The 13928-nt window shown below is 34.3% G+C and overlaps 1 long non-coding RNA gene across 1 annotated transcript in view; it reads left to right on the top strand.

Annotated features, from left to right (window-relative positions):
- LOC118766207 overlaps positions 1-8481 on the top strand; it is a 72165-nt gene extending 63684 nt beyond the window's left edge. The window contains exons 2-3 of the long non-coding RNA XR_005002114.1: positions 6554-6717; positions 8450-8481. This is a non-coding gene — a long non-coding RNA (uncharacterized LOC118766207). The remainder of the gene's footprint in view (positions 1-6553; positions 6718-8449) is intronic.
- Positions 8482-13928: the final 5447 nt, after the last annotated feature.

Raw genomic sequence — 13928 nt, forward strand, 5'->3', positions numbered from 1 at the left:
TATATATATATATATATATATATATATATATAATATATATATATATATATATATATATATATATATCTATATATATATATATATAATATAACGGCAGTTTGTCTGTGCGTTTTCTGTGTGTCTGTTTTCTCGTACCCTCACTCTGACCACGGCTTTCAACCGATTCTGATGAAACTTGACACACGCATAGCCCAATGTCATAATTCAAAACTAACGCAGCGAAAATTTTGAAAAGTTCCCCCAGTTCTGAAAAAAATCGATAAATTCGACATGGGGTCGAGAATCAGAAACACAAACCACAGACCGTCTAGGGGACGCAACTCCACCTTTTTTAACTCTCAAAAAAATTTACCATCATTTTTTTTCCATTTTTTTGCTATTTTTTGGCTATAACTCTCTAAAAATGCTTTATAGTTATTTTCCCTTACAGACCTGAGCAACGCCGGGCGATACTGCTAGTATATATATATATATATATATATATATATATATATATATATATATATATATATATATACATATATATACATATATATATGTGGATGGATATATATATATATATATATATATATATATATATATGAGGATTTTTTAATATATATACGTATTCGTCGGTATATGTGCACATGTGTATATAGGGGTATACATACAAGTATAGGTGTATTGATGTATGTATGTGTATATATGTAAGACCGTGTGTATGTGTATATGTGTGTATGTGCATGGGTGTATGTATATAAATATATGTATGCATGGGTGTATGTATATACATATGTATATATGTATATGTATATATATATATATATATATGTGTGTGTGTGTGTGTGTGTGTGTGTGTGTGTGTGTGTGTGTATGTATATATATATGTGTATATATATGTATATATATCTGTGTGTGTGTATATATATATCACGTGATCACGTGACCGACCAGACCATCAGATGTTGCTACACATCGCTGGTCACAATGCGTTTGCATTGTTTTAGCCTTCGAACGACGCCACCTCGCTGGCTAAGCGAGCAGACCAACAGAAGAAAGAGTGAGAGAAAGAGTGCTGAAAGAGTACAGCAGGGATCACCACCCCCTGCCAGAGCAGGTCTGGGAATCGAAACCGCGATCCTCCGATCGCTGCCCTAACCACTGGGCCATTGCGCCTCCACGTTTGTATATATATATATATATATTATATATATATATATATTATATATATATATATATATATATATATATATATATATATATATATATACATAATAATTCACCCACATAACTCCCCATAATGTGTATATACAAGTAGATATAGAATACTTATCATGCATAATTCGTAGTTTGGCTCATCTTGGGGCATTTCTTTGATGCTGGTATTACTTTGATTTTGATGTCTCTATAGACTTTATTTCTCAATGTCCGTATCGAGCTGGTTTCGTTTTTCGTTTCATTTCTATGTATCGATGTGTATATATATGAGGGTGGAGATGAATAATGTGGTATGTATGAGGATATAATGTATTTATCTCATTTAAAATATATAAATATGTATATATATGTATATATATATATGTATGTATGTATGTATGTATGTATGTATGTATGTATGTATGTATGTATATATATGTGTGTGCATTGATGTATATATATGTGCATTAATGTATTTATGTATATGAGTGTATATGTGTGCATTTGTATATATATATATATATATATATGTATGAATGTGTGCATGTTTATATGTATGTATGTATGTCTCTATGTAAGTATGTATGTATGTATGTATGTATGTATGTGTGTATGTATATGTGTGCATTGATGTATATATATGTGCATTAATGTATTTATGTATATGAGTCTATATGTGTGCATTTGTATATATATATATATATATATATATGCATATATGTATATATATATATAATATATATATATGTATGTATGTATGTATGTATGTATGTATGTATGTATTTGCATATGTGTAAGTGTGAGTGATAGGTGGAAACTAAAACAACGAATTTTTGATATTGGTATTATTTTGGTTTTGATGTTTGCATAGAACTTATTTTTATGTCCGTATAGAGTTGGTTTCATTTTGTTTATATGAATCGATAACTATATGTAGTGGTTGTATACTGTCAACTCAATGTGACAGTCCCGTAAGGGAATTACACCACCGCCATTTAGCCCTAGGAAACATCGACGTCTCCTGTCGGCTTTGACACATTTTCTTTATGTATGCGAGTAAATGAATAATGGTGTAGATATAGCGTATTTATCATGTTTAATTTGTTGCTTAGGATCGTTGTTATTATGTGGGACATTTCGTTTGCATTGTATTACTTTGTTTTTTGTTGTATGTATATATCTAAATGGTTTTTTCGTTGACCCTCTTCAGTTGGTTTTGTTTTTCGTTTTGTTTCTAAAAATGGAAAACTAGTTATCTCCCTTGTATAAATTCTTTTATTTAGATTTGAATATATATAAGAATTTTGAACCATAAATAGATACATGTGTATGAATTGTATATGTATGCATATTGTAAAGAAATAGATACATGTTTATATGTAGATGAATAACTAAACTTGTGTATGTGAATATGCATGTGTGTATATGTACGTGTGTGTGTATGTATACATAAATGATAGGTGTATGTTTGTATATATAAGTATATATGAATATGTATGTAATGTGTGTATTGTGCAATAAAATCGGTTATAGAAGTGGATATCTATTTAAATTTAGGAATTTACGTAATTTCATTTAAATTATTTACTTAATTATGATTAAGTTCACTCTCAAAAAGAGTTTTTTTTTTAAGCCTTAGCTGTTATAAATATTTTCAATTGATATTTTTCGTGAAATATTGAAGGAGATATGTCGATCTAGTGAAGCATCATTATATATTTAAACAGATTTGATTATTCTTGAAAAACTTCGTTTTATTAATGAAGCGGAAACATCTGTAATTTCTGAGATGTATCAATTTGTATAAAATATTTAAATTGAACTGAATTTATAATTATTCAATTTATTGTTTTATTTTCCATTTCTTATATATGTGTATATATATATATATAATATATATATATATATATATATATATATATATATATATATATATATAATATATATATATCAAAATGTAGCTACAATGGATCGTTGGCGATTTTTTCCTCCGTCCCCTGTATCTGACGAAGAGGTTTGCTCGAAACGTAAAACTACTTTTCTTTCCTTCCCTCAGCGTCTGCTAATACTTTGCATGTACCACGTCCTAACGTTGATTTTTTTTCTTGTGCTTTTCTTTGTTTTTTTTTTGTATGTATGTATGAACATGTGTAGATTTGTATGTTTTGTTTTATGTATGTATGTATGTATGTATGTATGTATGTAGTATGTATGTATGTATGTATGTATGTATGTATGAATGTATGCATGCATGCATGTATGTATGTATGTATGTATGTATGCATGTATGTATGTATTTATATGCACGCATACTCATCATACGTACAATAGAGGAATACGGAATATTTAAGTAAGTAGCGGATGGGAGATTCACTGATGAATGAAGAAGGCCAGGTGTGCAAGGGCAAGAACCTTATCGTACTGTCGACGACCAGTGTGGGTTAGAGTTATTGGATAACCGGAGTGAAGTGGTGTAAGCGGATAATTGAAAACTTCGGACAATAAGCCTTTGGGCCCAGTGAATCTGATATGTAAGTGGTGGGGGAATAGTTAAATATCAACTGGTAATAATGGTGTTAGCTATAGAAGTCTGAAATATAAAAATACTACTGGAAGTGCTTGTTTATAGGAAATAAATATAAGTTACAACTAGGTTCGAACAGAGTGAATTATAACATATACGGTTGTAATAATGAACAATAAGTACCGTTGTTAATGACAGAATGAATTAAATAAATAAATAAAATATGTTGTGTAAAAAAATCTGGTATGGTAAGTACATAAATTTAGTTTAAGCAGTGTTTAATTATAATAGATATTACAAAAATTATGAGCTAAGTAATGTGCAGAAATATGAATCACGGGAGAAGAATACAATACGAATCTACAAAATGAAATAAAAGAATATGGTGATAAGGTTTGTTGTTTGTTCCTTCTCGAGCCATGCCTGGCTCATAAGAGCTGGTTTCCGGTTTCTTGGTGTATAGGTTCCCCACCTGGACGGGACGCCAGTCCGTCGCAGGTGAGCTGCGAGATGCAGGAGGAAAGAGTGAGAGAAAGTTGTGACGAAAGAGTCAGCAGAAGTTCGCCATTACCTTCTGTCGGAGCTGCGTGGAGCTTAAGTGTTTCGCTCATAAACACACACATCGCCTGGTCTGAGATTCGAACCCGCGATCCCTCTACCGCGAGTAAGCTGCTCTAACTTCTAGGTCATGTGCCTACACTGGTGATAAGGTAAATATACTAATTCAATTAAGTGAGCTTATGCTATATTTGACTCCAAAACTCCACCAAGGTTTAAATTGGAGCTACTGTTAAATTTAAGCAAAGATGCTCAGTATATTCAAATTCGTTTAAATATGAATAACATAGGAAATATACTCATCTGAACGACATATCATTGGAAATAAAGTGTTAGATAGCCATACAGAGCTAGTTGCCTTACTGCATTTAGGTTTGTGATAAAATCTAACTGTTTTGAGGAATCTATGAACACAGGCGGGAGATGTGTCATGCTACATATTTAATAATTGTGCAGGGTTATGAGACAGTATTTGTATAGATTCTTTCAAACATAACCAACATAGAGAATTTTGGCTTTAGTGTGGAGGACCCGAGCCAATGATGGACCAGACTATATCATGTGGTATATTTGTTTTTCCTAAGGTAGTATATATGTTCTTTCTATTTAAGGTAATTTTCTATGTACATCGCATTGAAAAATATGCCTAAAAACTTGTGTGCATTGAATTACAGGATTATTATAATTAACTTCCGAGAGTGACTACATCTTCCCCACGATGTAAAAGACTACTTTTGGCAATTGGATAAGTGAATAATTGCACAGATTTCAAAGCATAAACACTGATTATGGCTCGTAAATAAATAAAGAGGAGTGGTTTGAAAACGATCAATCTCAGATCACTACGATGTATAAATACTGGTTACCTAGATGAGCTAATATGGGTGAAGCCCTACGTGATTGCTCAACCAGTAGCAACTAAATCTCATTAAATCGCAACCTACTGTCTGATAAAAGGAGCAACATTTTTTACAATGTATGCTTATCACAGTGTAGGTGCATCATGTCACCATATGAGTTTTCTCCCCTAAAGTAATAGGGCAGTGGCAGGGGAAACAATTCTAGAAAAACGCAGTGTGCTAAAGGACAAATATACCAAAGTCGGGATGCTCAAGGTTTGAACTCTTTGAATTGTATGTCTGCTCAGTCAGGGCTGACTTGGACTATGCAACAACAACAACGATTAGTTACGTATTAAAAAGTGACTGGTCTAATAGGTTTTAGTTGGATTATGGTTGGAATTATTACGGTTAAGACTGAATTACACAATCGGCCAAATAATGTCGGGTAGATCCATTCAAAGCGATGATAACAGCAACCAAAGTAGTAAAATATCCAAGCTAACGGTGCTTTTAAAAATTACATCAAAGCACAAATTCATCTTTGTACTTTTTACCTCATCGGAATATCCATAGCACCACAGATACGCGGTTTTGTCTATGAACTGATGGTCTGGTGGGCAGCGAGTCTCATTTATTCGTCATTGTTTCGGTATAGCTTCGTAGCTCTCGGGGATCATTACGATTTACAAGCTATTTTGATACCCTATGGTGGCGATGCTTCGGTATATGTACCGGTGTACTTCCGGAAGTACCGGATACATTTCAAAAAAGTGGGGTTTTTTATATATGGGGGGGTTAGGGTTTGTGTTAGGGTTAGGGTTAGGGTATGTGACGATGCTTCAGTATATGTACACACGTGACTTTGTTTACATTTCTGAAGATAACAGAAACCCTTTTCTCCCACCCCTAACCCTAACCCTAATCCTAATACCCCATATATAAAAAAAAACCACGTTTTTGAAATGTATCCGGTACTTCCGGAAGTACACCGGTACATATACCGAAGCATCCCAACTTATACACGTCATCCCAACTTAGCTTTAACAAAAGAGTCAACCAGTCACGGATCCGCATCATTTCTAGTGTCCTTGTAACTACTGCTCTGGTGGTAATTCGATACTGCCACCATATGTTTTAAAACAGATTTTTATAATTTTTTCTTTGCTTTCTCTAAGATTATATTCGGCTGTCAATAGGCAGCGTGTGGTCTTACAAGTAGCTTCCGGAATTCCAACTATTTTCCGGGAATTATACTAAATCTAAAACTTCTGTCTTATTGTAGTTTAGCAGAACTATTTAAAATACTTGTCTCTGTGCGGGTGTCATTATCGCTAACTTCAAAATTACTTGTTAAACTGTTATAAATATTTATTTTTTCTTATTAATTGTTAATTAAAATGTTCTTTATTTTCTTCTTCTTGTTCATTCTGTAATCTAATTTGTTTTTATGCAGTCTCTGTCACTACGTTTGCTGTTGTAATACTTTCTCTTGTACTATGATTGCGTTTGGTTGGCATTTTGAATGTGAAATATGGTCAAAAGAAGCACGCAAATAAAATCTCTCAAAACAAACCAATTTTTCTCTGCCCCTGGGTGTCGGTAGCAGATCATCTTCAGGTAAAAACTGTTTTGTTTTGTTTTGTTTTTTTACAAGCACGCCAATGAAATGTTCACTTAGTAATGCTTAGAAACTGACAAATCTCGAAGAAAGAGAAGATGTAAGAACAATAGTAATAATAGTAATATTAATAGGAAGCTCTGGGCTATGTGGGCTATTGACGCACACAATGAAGATCTCTGCAAAAAACGAATTTAATCCAACAAGATCGCCAAAACGGAAAAGATCTTTTAACGAAAATCAATACACGCAACAACAACGAAAAACGCAAGATTAAGATATAAAACAGTTTCTCCTATACACGATATCTCAGTGTGACGTGCGAAAAAACGAAATCAAGAAACCACTAAATACAAATGGAATAACGTAGCAAGCGCATAAATTAATTAATTATGTGCATAATCATATATTTATACAATCATACATTTTAATATTTGCAAGATTACATATCCTCCCTAATGTTTGTACAACAATGTAAATAGTGTTTGTACGATACACACAAAGAGCACGTGACACAAGCGAAGTAAAACAGAAACAAAACGAATTCCCGCGAATGAACACAAAAGGGATGAATAACTTTTAAATTAAAAAGAAAATGGGGATCTTTTCGGTTTGAACGGCAGTTTTTAACATAATTTCCACGTAACTAAAAAATTTTTAACTTCGTATACTGGTAGAATGTGTTTATAAAACATCTTTTTCCCTTGGTTTTATTGAGAAAATTCTATAGTTTGTAAGATATTTGTTGTTTTTTCTTCAATTTCTGCAATTTCAACCAATCACTGACGTCTATTGAGGTAAAATACATTCTGTACCATATGAATATGAATATGTCCCTCGTTTAAGAAACAGATTGGGTTTATTTACATTTGTGAAGAAAAAAAATATATTCTTCCCCCCACCCCTAACCCTAACCCTAAAACAGATTGAAATGCAATAGATCGATACTAGGGTCATAATTATGGGTGACAATTTCATATGACACCGCTAGAAAAAACTGCCGTTCAAACCGAAAAGATCCGAAAATAGCTCACCCACATAAGTTGGATATTCTCTGTTTTGACGGGAATTTTTGAAATTTCTTTTTCACCACGCACTTCAAAATAATGGAGGGAAGCCTTTTATGAAAATAAATTTTCCCGCCACTGAAACACTGGTGTCGAATTAAAACATAAATGAAATACATATTTGACTCAATACATGAAATGAAATAGTTCTACAATGATGAAGGTATCTACAAGAACGCTTATAATTTCAAAATTGTCTTCAATTACTTCATAACAACATCCACTGCTAGTCATGTGTACGCAGTGCTCGAATTCGTTAACATCGCTTTTATTTGCAGGAAAAGTGAATTCTGGAAACAGTACCCACAGAAATTCCAATGGTAAAAGTTATTTCGAAATTAGACACAAAAACTATTCACATAGACCCCCCCCCCCCAAAAAAAAAATTCATAAATTTGGGTTAAATATGGTTCTACTATTGTGTTTACATTCATTTATTCTTTTGTTTGAGTCGAATGGAAAAAGTTTGGAAAAAAATTACATTTCGAATCTTTTATGCTGCTGTCACAGTTTTTGAAATTTTAAAATTAAGAAAAAATTTTGAAATTTGGTATATTGAGGTAAGTTTTTACGCTTAATCTGATTTTGTAATTCACTTGTTTCAGAAAAAAAATGAAGAAAAATTTTTCTTAAATGTTAAGTTTGATCATTTTTATCTAATCAGAAAGCAGGATTTGGAAGCTGGTTTTTGCTTTCACAAAATGAAAGCAAAAACATTATGACGACGAATTTTTAATAAACAAAATGAAAGCAAGACATTATGATGATGTAAGTTGTAAAATGTTTTGAAGTTTTAATCAGTTTTAATGAATAAAAGTTAAGTGAAACGGTGAGATACGAAAGATCCGCAATTAATTTTTTTTTTTTTTTCGGAAAATAACAATGATGTAATGGCAGCGTGTGGTTCGTTGTAGCTCCGTTCACGTGAGGTACATAACCTCTGGAGATAACGGGTAAAGTTAGAGCGAATTAAGAATCTGCTGTGAGCTGCCAGTTTTCAGTTGTTGTTCAGCGTGAGTGCGAACGCGAAAGAGAGAGAATCACCTTAATACGCCTCCTTAAATAGATGTTGCCCACGAGAGCCTCGCTGAGGTCTCGCGCATGGCAAACATGGTTGTAGGCGAGATCTCGCTCTTGTCTCGGACATGGTAATGGTTGCCGGCGAGATCTCGCACAAAATGGCGCTGGCTTCTTGTGTCACGCTACAGCATTTTGATCGGCGTGCTAACGATTCTGCCAGCCTGTCTCCTTAATAATGGTTTTTTAATTTTGACACGAGGCCAGCAATTTTAGGAGTTGTGGGTAAGTCGGTTACACCTCACCTTAGTATTCACCTTATACTTATTTTATCACCTCCAGTCGACACCGGCAGAATTTGAACTCAGAACATAAACACAGATAAAAAAAAACGCCGCTAAGCATTTTGTCCGGCGTGCTAACGATTCTGCCAGCTTGCCGCCTTTCTAACAATAGTAACAATAGGCGATCCTTCGGTATAGGTACCGTAAGTGGCTTTGTTTACATTTCTGAAGATAACAGAAACCCTTTTCTCCCACCCCTAACCGTAACCCTAACCCCCATAAAAAAACACTTTCTTGAATGTATCCGGTACTTCCGGTACCTATACCGAAGTTACGTCTAATAATAAAAGGAAGAGAACGAGACAGGGTTCGTATCAAACCCTGACTCAAGTTGCATATGCCATTAACTCATAATACGCACGCGTACGTATATACACAAAGGCACCCACACACTGGCGTACACATACACACACACACACACACACTAACGTTCACATGGGTATATCCATGTACACGGGTATATACGTACCCTTACTCATTCGCAGATACATACCTATTTCTTTACTACTCACAAGGGGCTAAACACAGAGAAGACAAACAAGGACAAACAAACGGATTAAGTCGATTATATTGACCCCAGTGCGTAACTGGTACTTATTTAATCGACCCCGAAAGGATGAAAGGCAAAGTCGACCCCGGCGGAATTTGAGCTCAGAACATAGCGGCAGACGAAATACCGCTAAGCAATTCGCCCGGCGTGCTAACGATTCTGCCAGCTCGCCGCCCTTACATACATACCTATGCTCACACACATACATAAATACACACACACGTACGAGCACCTATCTATAAGCTAGGCACAGCACACATTCCAACTGAAGACACTTTCAATACAATAGTTGACAATCCACACATGACACATTCTGCACAATCACCTGTCAATAAAACATCACAGATTACACAATACATAGGCAACACAAACATTATAATACAACTCCAACAAGACATACTTTAGGATCTTTTCGGTTTGACCGGCAGTTTTTTTTAAATAATTTCCACTTTTAAACTTCGTATACTGGTAGAATGTGTTTATAAAACATCTTTTTCTCTTGGCTTTATTGAGAAAATTTTAAGGTTTGTAAGATATTTGTTGTTGTTTTTTTCTTCAGTTTCTGCAATTTCAACAAATCAATGACGTCTATTGAGGTGAAAACATTATGTGCCGTATGAATATGTCCCTCGTTTAAGAAACAGATTGGGTTTATTTACATTTCTGAAGAAAAAAAGATACCCTTCCCCCACCCCTAACCCTAACCCTAACCCTAAAACATTGAAATGCAATAGATCGATACTAGGGTCATAATTATGGGTGATAATTTCATATGACACCGCTAGAAAAAACTGCCGTTCAAACCGAAAAGATCCCGTACTTTAAACTGTAGCGAGATGACATCATGTTTTGAATCATCGCATTTATATTTCCCAGTTTAGAACAACAGCTACCATATAAGGCGATTGTGGGTCAGCCAATTAGATCGATGTTCCGGAACTTTTTTGGCTATGGTATATAAAAAATTGTCCGGCAAATCTAATTAAAAAGAGAGCTACAGAAGGTTATGTAATCTTTCTCAATCTTCAAATATTTATAACGGCTGAAGATACCACGCACTTATGTTGGTAAATCTCATGAAAAGTCGTTTTTATTTCCCTAACTTAATCTGTCCTCGCTAATTTATGAATCGTTGTAGTACTATATACTAGTATGTTGCAGTGACCTGATGTACTTTCAATCGTTAATTCTTAAATTCTGTTATTTGTTCAACTGCTGTAATAATGTGTGTATTATATTCCCAGTCAAACAGAATGTAAAATTATACTCAATTTAGTATGATTTTGTAAACACAAAATGATTTTGTAAACCCAAACACAAATACTGTTAATCATCGATTATACTGGTCTACAAGATTTTCGATGTTTGGGAAATGGACACCATTCCTATACAAAATCGGTCTCCTGAATCCAAATATGACCTTCTTTTTGACCTATCAGATCTCGTTTTAAGTTATTGAACATCCCTCTAGTCACTATGTATGTATGTACGTCCACTACGCAGTCTTCGTTACTTTATTCTAATTCTAAGTTTTTCTTTTTCCCTAATTTTTAGATGTTGTACAGAACTAAGCAATACAAAATGAGTAAAGATGTCCTCTTCAAGAAAGTATTAATTCCCCAGATGTGTTTTATGTTTGTGGAGAATACACATAACCTGAAAATCGGAAAACATCACTGACTTTGTTGAAAGAGTGTAATTGGCATATTTTGAAACAATGTACAGAATATTTGTGACAATGGACTAAAGGAACAAGGAAAAGTATGAGGTTTGCTATACCAATGGTACTCACGTGGATGACTGCTATTTTTGTAAGCTAAATTTGAAGGGTATTAGCCGGAAAAATCGACAAACGCTTGTCTCTCCTAATCTTGCCTCTGCTATTAGACCAGTTCCGTACAGTGAAGAGCTTCCAGCTCCGGTCATCAATATCTTGCCTCAGATAGCTTTATCCTCAACCAAAGAAGATCCATCACCTGAAGATGACACCAGAGATCAAAACTTTTCAGTTGAGATTTTACTTCAACTATTCTCCCAGGTAGAGCTGAATGATCTAGTGTGTGACTTAAACCTCCCAAAAGATTTTGCAGAACTGTTGGTTTCCCGGCTGAAAGAGAAGAATCTTCTAGAGAACGGTGTCTGTATAACCTTTTATTGGAGTCGGCATGAAGAGTTCCTTTCTTTCTTCAAAAAAGAGAAAGAGCTGGTTTACTGCAGAGATGTCAGTAGGCTTCTAAATTAACTTGGCATTGAGGAATACAAACCAGAGGAATGGTGTCTTTTCATAGACAGCTCTAGGCGTAGTTTAACCCTTTCGTTACTATATTTCTGACCAAATTACACCCCTTATGTGTTTCAATTAATTTCTAACGTAATCATAAATTTAGTCTGGTTTCATTAAACAACTATAACTTTTTTATTTATCGATATATTAATCTGATTTTTGGAAGATAATTTAATGAAATATTCTCAACCAATTCTATACTATAATTTTTGTCACAAAGTGACTCTATTTGCAGGTAGATACAGGTAAATTCCACAAAATATAAAATTATTAAAATTTTGTTCAAACATCGCTATAGAAAATATTAGCTAATATTCAATTGGGTATACAACAAAATTTTACGATAGAATTTGTTATTCTGGGTAACTTTCTGATACCCATAATAATATTTATTGCAAAATAGGCCTTAATTTAATTTAAGGTTGTGGGAAATAACAAACTATCCTTTCTTTCGTTTTGTTTACGTTTAGCGTAACGGTTCGTTTTCGCTGTAATGATTTCAAATAGGCTCATTCGAAAAAGTAAATAGAAATAGCCTAAGGCTTTACCCTTCTGGGAAAGTCTGTGGCTTGGTCCAGTTTCTGCAGAAAAATCACCGAAAGAAACAGTTTTTAAATTTTCACTCCATTCAGGTGCCAATTCGTTTTCTTTATCGCTATCGGAGATCTCAGATTCACTGTTTTCACTTTCGGAAAATGAAACATCAAATTCATTATCAAATACCATGTGCTTTTTTTTTCAGTCATAGAGTTAGATTTATGAAGGTCTTCAGTAGAAAATCCTTCGAATTCTGACTCGCTGCTTGATATAATGAAATTCGTATCCATTTTTTGTCAGAATTACAAATTTTGAAAACACAATAGGAACAAATTTCGGAAAAAAATCTCCCAAAATTCACGGAATTAAAATTACACTTCGATTATTGTACAAAACTGTAGTTGAACTGTTTACGAAGTATAATACGTGTTTTCACGAATGTACTGAAGAGATTTGCTCTGATATTCTCATTTAAATATGAATAGGTAAATTCGGGCGGCTTTGGGCGGTTTGGTTTCATAAACCAAAATTTTTTTCGGGCGGCTTTGGGCGGTTTGGTAACGAAAGGATTAAAATGTTTATTGTTGCACAGCGGAAATGTGTATGGCTCTGTCCCACTTGGCCACTCAACAACACTGAAGGAAAAATATGAAGAAATTAAGTTGGTTTTAGAGAAGAAAATGTATCATGATCATAAATGGGTCATCTGCGTTGACTTAAAGATGGTGAATTTTCTCATGGGACAGCAATCTGGTTATACCCAATACCTTTGCTTTCTTTGCATGTGGGACAGTAGAGTCTGAGTAAATCTCTACGTTAAGAAAGACTTGCCGCCTCGAACAAATATGGCTCCATGTAGAGCTGCCAATATATTGGAAGAACCTTTAGTTGAGCGAAGTAAGATCATTTTCCCCACTTTACACATCAAACTCGGATTGATCATGCAATTTGTCAAAGCTCTTGACAAAAATGGGGAGTGATTCTGCAGTGTATTTCCAGACTTGACGATTGAAAAACTTAAAGCAAGGATTTTTTGATTGACCACAGATCCGTAAGCTCTTGAAGGACGCAAATTTCGTGAAAACGATGAGCGAAAATGAAGCATCATCTTGGCTAGCCTTTACAGAACTAGTGCAAATTTTTTCTTGGGAAACACAAGATTGAAAACTATAAAAAACTTATTACCAACTTGATATCAACTTTTCGGGATTTTGGCGCGAATATTAGCATCAAAATGCATTATCTTTTTTAGTCATCTTGATCGTTTTCCTGAAAATCTCGGAGATGTTAGCGATGAACAAGGTGAACGATTCCATCAGGACATCAAGAAGATGGAAACTCGGTACCAAGGACGTTGGGACCCTGTGATGATGGCAGACTATCGCTGGTGTCTCCCGCTGCTCAACATTCA

The sequence above is a fragment of the Octopus sinensis genome, linkage group LG15 (assembly GCF_006345805.1).
Source record: "Octopus sinensis linkage group LG15, ASM634580v1, whole genome shotgun sequence".
Classification (NCBI taxonomy): Eukaryota; Metazoa; Mollusca; class Cephalopoda; order Octopoda; family Octopodidae; genus Octopus; species Octopus sinensis.